Source organism: Gopherus evgoodei, chromosome 11 (genome assembly GCF_007399415.2).
Source record: "Gopherus evgoodei ecotype Sinaloan lineage chromosome 11, rGopEvg1_v1.p, whole genome shotgun sequence".
NCBI lineage: Eukaryota > Metazoa > Chordata > Testudines > Testudinidae > Gopherus > Gopherus evgoodei.
The window spans coordinates 49,713,955-49,720,856 of NC_044332.1; positions in this window are offsets into that span (position 1 = coordinate 49,713,955).

The window sequence follows — 6,902 nt, forward strand, 5'->3', positions numbered from 1 at the left end:
CAGATCTCAGCTCCTTCTGCATTCAAGTGCTATATCTTAACTACAAAGGTATCCTTTGTCTCCATCTTGTTTTCAGAATCTAGTCAGGGAAAGTTCATGTCTGCGTTAGAATATTCCCAGCTAAATTATGGAATGGGTTTTAAACTGAATGAAATATTTATACTCTAATCAGGATTTGTTAGTTAGATCAGTTTGTTGCCATTCATGAACCTATAGTTCCACTAGTTTTTGCCTGGTTCTTTTTCGGTGTTTTTCCATTTACTGTTTGTATTAAGATAACATATAGGAGCCCTGTCACGGATAGGACCCTATTGTGTTAGGTGCTGTACAAACACAGAACAAAAAGAGAGTCCCTGCCCTAAAGATGTTAGTCCAGAGAACTGTAGAATCCAGCACTACTGAGAGAACAGCGTTCATTCAGATCCATCCTATCATTGATTTTTGTTGTTCCACGGGCAAGGACTGAGCACTAAAAGAACTGATTTGTTAGACTGCTAGAATCTCTTTAATCTGAAACTATTAATACCATGCTAAGACCTATAGAAGACACCTGGAATGCCAGCACCAGCATTTTCTTTGGAAGATCCTCAATATAAAGTAGCACTAATGTCAGTTTCCTCACAGAGGCCAACCTCTTCAGTGTTGAAGCCTTGATTATCCAGCACCAGCTGGGGTGTAGTGGGCACCGTGTGCGTATGCCTGATGTACGCCCAACTCACCAAAGGAGAAAAGAAACAGGGAGGCCAAAAGAAAAGCTTTAAAGACACCCTCAAGATAAACATCAAGAGATGTGGCATTGACACCACACACTGGGAGACAGCTGCCCAGGACAGAGATAACTGGCGAAGACTTGTCAGAGAAGAAATGTCTGCTTTTGTGGAAAATCGCCTCAAATGGTCTTGCTCTGGTCACAGAAAAATGTCAGAAAAGAAAGGACAGATTACTGTCATGCAACAATCATGGCCCAACCTGGCCTTCCAACACCACCTGCAATGTCTGCCAACAAGCTTGTGGCTCAAGGATCGGACTCCTCAGTCATCAAAGGACCCATGAAAAATAAAACTGTGAAAGAGATCATCCTCGACCTCGAGGGATCGCCGATGATGTGAAGAGCAGTTTTATCATATGTTGGGTATTCAGTCAGTCTACTTCTTGGGAACTCATATACTGGGCAGTTAAAATTGTAGTTCAGGTCGGTTCTTTTCTTTATCATCCCTACTGGTCTGATTTGCCAGAACGTTTACATTTTGGTCTTGCTAAGCAGACTACAGCATGCAATGGTTCTAATGTTCACCCTCTGGGGATATTGATGGAACTAGGCGACTGATTTGTAAATTCTCAGTTTTCTGCATTCCATGGGGCTTGTTTGCAGAGAAAATTTAGTGGCATGAAAAAAGCCTGATGGCAATGATTTGGACTACAAGAAATGAAAATACAAACTGTTGTTTTTTTTCTGGCATAGTTACATCCTTTAATTGCGGAGGGGATGTATTACATTCTTTAAGATTTGTCTGGATCTTCTGCAACTGGAAGATAATTTAGGTGGAATAAATTCTTTGTAGATGTGAAACATTGCCCCCAAGTTTGAGATGGCTGCACAATTTTTAGGGGCGTTTCTTCCAATTAAAATCCAGTGTTTGCTTTTCTTTTTATTCACCGTAGCATATTCAGATAGCTAACCCTAATCTGTAATCCCTGGCAATACTCCTGGGAAAGTGGAGAGATGGTCATGAAGGTTTCATTCCTACAAACACTTGCACACACATTTAACTTCACTATGATAGTAGTCCCATTGATTCAAGAGTTGCAAGGGTGGGGCCTAAGGTATACCAGGATGTAGTTATTGTGACTGATGGCTGAATCCCCTCTATTTAAATCTAGAAGGGAACAGCAATGGTCCTGAATGGAAAAATTGTAGCCTGGTTTTCTTCTGTATTGTTTGTAGCTGTAGTGTATCAAGGGTAAACCCAGGTAAGTGGAGTTTACCCACTTCTCATTTGGTGAATGTGGTGTTTAGGTTAGGTTAATTTACTGGCTGCTTCTTTTACCACAACACTACTGAGTAGTAGGTATTTTGGTAGAGCCTGGAAGCTCTAAACAAAATTAGGGTACCATTGTTCTAGTCACTGTGCAAGTAAGAAACAGTCCATGTCCCAAAGACCTGTCAATCTAAATATATGAGCCAGACAATGGATGGGAGAATGAAGTAGTTATTATCTGGGTCTGGTTCTTTTAGAGCCAGGAGTCAGTATGGCCCATTATGGAGATAAGGGTTAGCTACAAAGCTCAATCCAATCTGGATCCAGCTCGTAACTCCACCAAAGTTCTATGTTCTGCTCTGGGCTATGATTTGGGCCCATCTCTATCCACATTATACACAAAGGGAAAAGAATCCATCTGTGCCAAGTACAGGAAAATAACTGCATCAATGCCAAGGTTAGAACATCATGAAGAAACTTAAATCTGCCGGTAGGGTTTCTGTGACACATAGTCATCCTTTGGTAATGCTGCAAAAGCAGGAACTTGTAAAAGACAGGGAAGAAATGGCTGAAACAAATGAGCTGTATCGTGTACCTGGGGAATATCTAATTTGCTTTACAGATTTTTCTGAATTAAAACTGCAAACTTAGGCAAAATTTTGTGAAACTGGTTAAAAAACAAAACAACCTCCCACACGTAATTGGTGGGATTTCACCACTGTGCAGATCCAGCATCTGGGCTTGTGCAGGAAACGTAAGGCCTGGGAAAGTCTGTGGAAAAATTTAGTGACTGTAAAAGACATTGGATTTGGATGATGGAGTTCAACCCCCAATTCATGGGCAGTTCATGGTACTACAGTACCGTTATTCCATGGTCACTGTTTTCACCTAGGGGTTGGAACATCAGGGCCTGTGTGGAGAATCTGGGTCAAGAGCAAATTCATTATCATTATTTTTGTTTATTTTGGCAGTGCTAGAGACCAGCCAAGATCCAGACTTCGCTGTACTAGGCTCCATATAAACACAGAGTAGCAGATGGACACAGAACGGGGGAAGGGGTGTATAACACAAGCAGAGTGAACAATATGATGGCAGCAAATGTCACGATAATGCCACCATTTAAAAACAAATTTGGGATAGTGTTTGGAGCCAGCATAAAGACCTCTTCCATGGCACGTAAGCATCTGCTTTGCAGCTGCTATGCAGACCCTGCATTAGGACTTTATGTGGTGTGGAAAGTCTTGTGTAGGCTATCGGTGCTTAGGAAATTTCACCCTTTTGTGAGGATTCTGGCACCTTTCTCCGAAGCATCAAGAAGTGGTCACTTGTAGCCCATTGGTAATTTTGCCAGTCTGGAAATTCCTATCGGTCTTAAATCTGATTTTACATTTTTGTGACTTTTTTGATTTTGGTGATTTGACCACCTGCTTTTCAAAAACTTCTTGTGCTGAAACTTGTCTTCGCTGGTGTTTGTTTTGAACAGCACCAGTATACAAGCACCACAGGAAAGGATTTGTGAATGTGAAGGACTTTAGAATAATGTCTGGGAAATGGCTGGATGAGGCTTCAAATCTCTTCAGTATGTAAAATGAATGCTAGGTAGTTCAGGTCATACTTCAAGCCTTTCGAGGTTTCCTTCCTAGCACAAAAGATTGTGTGCTTTACATTGCTGCAAACTTTTAAAACAGTACAGTAATTGTCCAAAAGCATATAACACACTTGTAACCTGCCATGTTTTGTATTACTATTGCAGAACACTGTGGGTTTGTCCTGACGTCACTGGGAATTTTTCTTGAGAAGGAATACAAGATCAGGCCCTATATTATTTTTAAAAAAATAGAATAAGGGAATTCCCTAGCAACTCTAATGGTGATTATGTGAAGTAGATGTTTCCCTGGCTATCCAGTAGAGCAGTGGTTCTCACCTTTTTTCATTTGCAGACCCCTACAAAATTTCAAATGGAGGTGCGGACCCCTTTGAAAATCTATTGTCTGCAGAGTTGAATTCTGTTCAGTCAGTTTTCAGTCTGTCTTTCACGGACCCCTTAAATACAGTCCGTTGACTCCTGGGGGGTCCGCAGACCACAGGTTGGGAACCACTACGTTAGAGTAGCTTGCAGAATTCACATATGTGCTGCAGTGCAAAGAACATCTTGAAGGCGGCTTTACTGCTCTTCACACTCTGGTGCTTGTGGCCCATTGTCAGTTGATTCACAGTTGCACAGGAAACCAAAGCTAAGGCAAATCTCCTTTTGAGCTAGACACTGGAAACAACTGAGTTCAGATCAGATAGGGGGAAAATAGATTTACTACAGCTGGAAAGAGATTAACAGCAGCTAAGAAAATGAATCCTGCTAGCAATTACATTCTACTTGCTTTATATTTTTGAAAGGGGGCCCTCATTCACCGCTTCCCAAATATGTTATTACTGACTTAAAGCTTCTGTTTTGTCTTTCTAATTTTCAGGGTGATAAAGGGATCAGATCTCTGCTTTAAAATGAATATACGGCTGCTCTGTCCTCCACAATGCATCATTTAGAGCCAGTAATCTTTTTGAGAGAATCCACTCTCTCCCCCAGGGCATTTTACTAAAACTGAACAAGTAAAAGGGAACTACAAACCAGATCTAAATCAAATGTTGTATCATATTGTTGTATCACCCTGCATAATATGGATACTAAAAAGGATGCATTGAAAATCCATGTGGCTAGCAGAAGATGAGGAATTAGAATCTGTAACTTCTGCCCTAGTTTGAAGTTTTGGCAGAGTTCTCTAACCCTTCTTGTACTTAGCTCACCACTATCCATATTCTGTGTGATCCATGACCCCGTGATTTTATGTGCTGGAATTTTCTTTTGGTGGTTGAGAATTCAAGACGCATGTAATTTTTTAAAGGTACATAGGAAAGACGTGTTGAGAAAAAATAAGGTAACTTCTGAGATTCTGTGATAGTCTGAAGCCCTAGATCTTCTGTTCAAGATCTCAAGAACCTGGCAGCACTAACCACTATAGATGACAAATCCTGATGACTCTAATGTTCGTTTCACACTCATCCATGAGTCTCAAGTGTTCATCTTCATACATTGAACAAAAATGAAAGTTAATTTCAGAGAACTTCCATCAGACCATTCAGACTCCCCCAGAGGCTGGTTTTGGCCATCAGAAAATGGCATTCTTGGCAGAGCAGCAGTTCTGGGCTGGCAGGCTAGACAGGATTTCTTGCATTAATCAGCTTCAGAACTCTGGTGAAGCATAGGTAATTCCTTGTTTTCTCTCACACATGTTTTCGGCTGTTAGGTTCAAAGGAGGTAAGGCTGGTGGATCTGACAAGCATCTCAGGCTTGTATTATACTTGTATTGACATCTTCACACTCCATCTTTCTGCTTTGTTGATGTCTGAAAGTGGTAATGTCGACTTTTATACAGGAGCTATAAGAAACACAAAGAGCTGATTTTATGTGTGTGTGTGTGGTTTGGAAAGTTCCTTATTCTATCCCCTTTCTCTTCTTGAACTGTTTAACTGTAGCTAATTGGTAGCTGGGCTCTCTCAAATTTGGGTTTATGAAATGTTATTTGCCCCTTTTCTATTTGTGACGTACTTCTGAAATTGTGGTCTATGGACTTCTTTGTTTCCCCATAAATAAAATATTTTGAGAACCAAGCAGTGAAGAGGTTGCGCTAGAAAGTTTTAAAAAAAACCAACCAAACAAAAAACAGAGAGAATAAAAAAACCTAAAACAAAACAACTCCAATCAACTGTGACCCATTCATATGTCCCAGCAGCAAGTGGAAACAATACCAGCAAAAATGTGCAAGGAAAAGGAACCAGTTATAAAATTCCATCTTCAAGCTATGGATATTTACAAAATCAACTGTCTGTGTGGCGGCCTATGTAAAAGTGAATGGTGGTCCCAGTCCTGCTCTGACTTTACAGTAGGTGAGAGATCCTCTCTATCTGGCCACATACAACCTGTATCATGCCCTTTTGTATCACAAGAGAGGTATAAAGGAGTCCGATCAGGGGAGAGAGTCTGAGCCATTGTTTGCAATGTGGTGCTCAATATCTTGTGAGTATGCAGTGTGTGTCATGACAGACTGATGGGTGATATGTGTGGTAGAGCCTCCTCAGAGGTGCTGAAACTAGGGGAGTTGGGGTTGCTGTTACGCCCATGGCTTGAAGTGGTTTCCATAATATACAGGGTTTATGGATTGGTCCAGTGGCACTCAGCACCCCCACTATACAAATTGTTCCAGCACCCTTGCCTCTGGGACCTTGGGGTGCCTTTAGGTAGCACTGTAGCTGATACCCATTTGAGCCTACTTGATGGAGGACCAATTTGGAGGGGACAGTTTTCTGACTTCCTTGTCTGTCTGTGGCTTGCCTGGTGTCACCATCCTTCTCAGGCCCCACCTACCAGCAAACTGACCATCAGGTGTGAAATACCTAACTTTATCCTCATGCCATGGCCCTCTCTGACTGTGAACTGACTGGCATGCTCCTCTTCCCCTCATGGCTCTATCTATGGGTTGCCTGGTATCTCCTTCCTGCTTGCCTGGAATTACATACATTTTTCTTTTTGGAACAGAATTGAAAATTAACAGAAAAATGCAGTTTCTCTTTTAAGAGCACCACTGTGCAGGAATAGTGCTTTCTTGCAGTGAATACTTTATGAGAAGTCCTTTTAATTCTTTCTGATGTCCCTAACTCTTCACTGAAGTCATTATTTGCAAAAACATTAATTTTTTTATGTCAATGATAATTTGAGGGATATGAAGGGACATGGAGCAAATATAAGAATTAATATGGCAAATTCAGGGACATTTTTAAAGCAAGATGGTCTTTTAAACACAAACCATCATAGAACATAAAAACTACATGATGTGAGTTCTGCTTGTATGCAGGAGTGGAAAAACAAGCAGATTT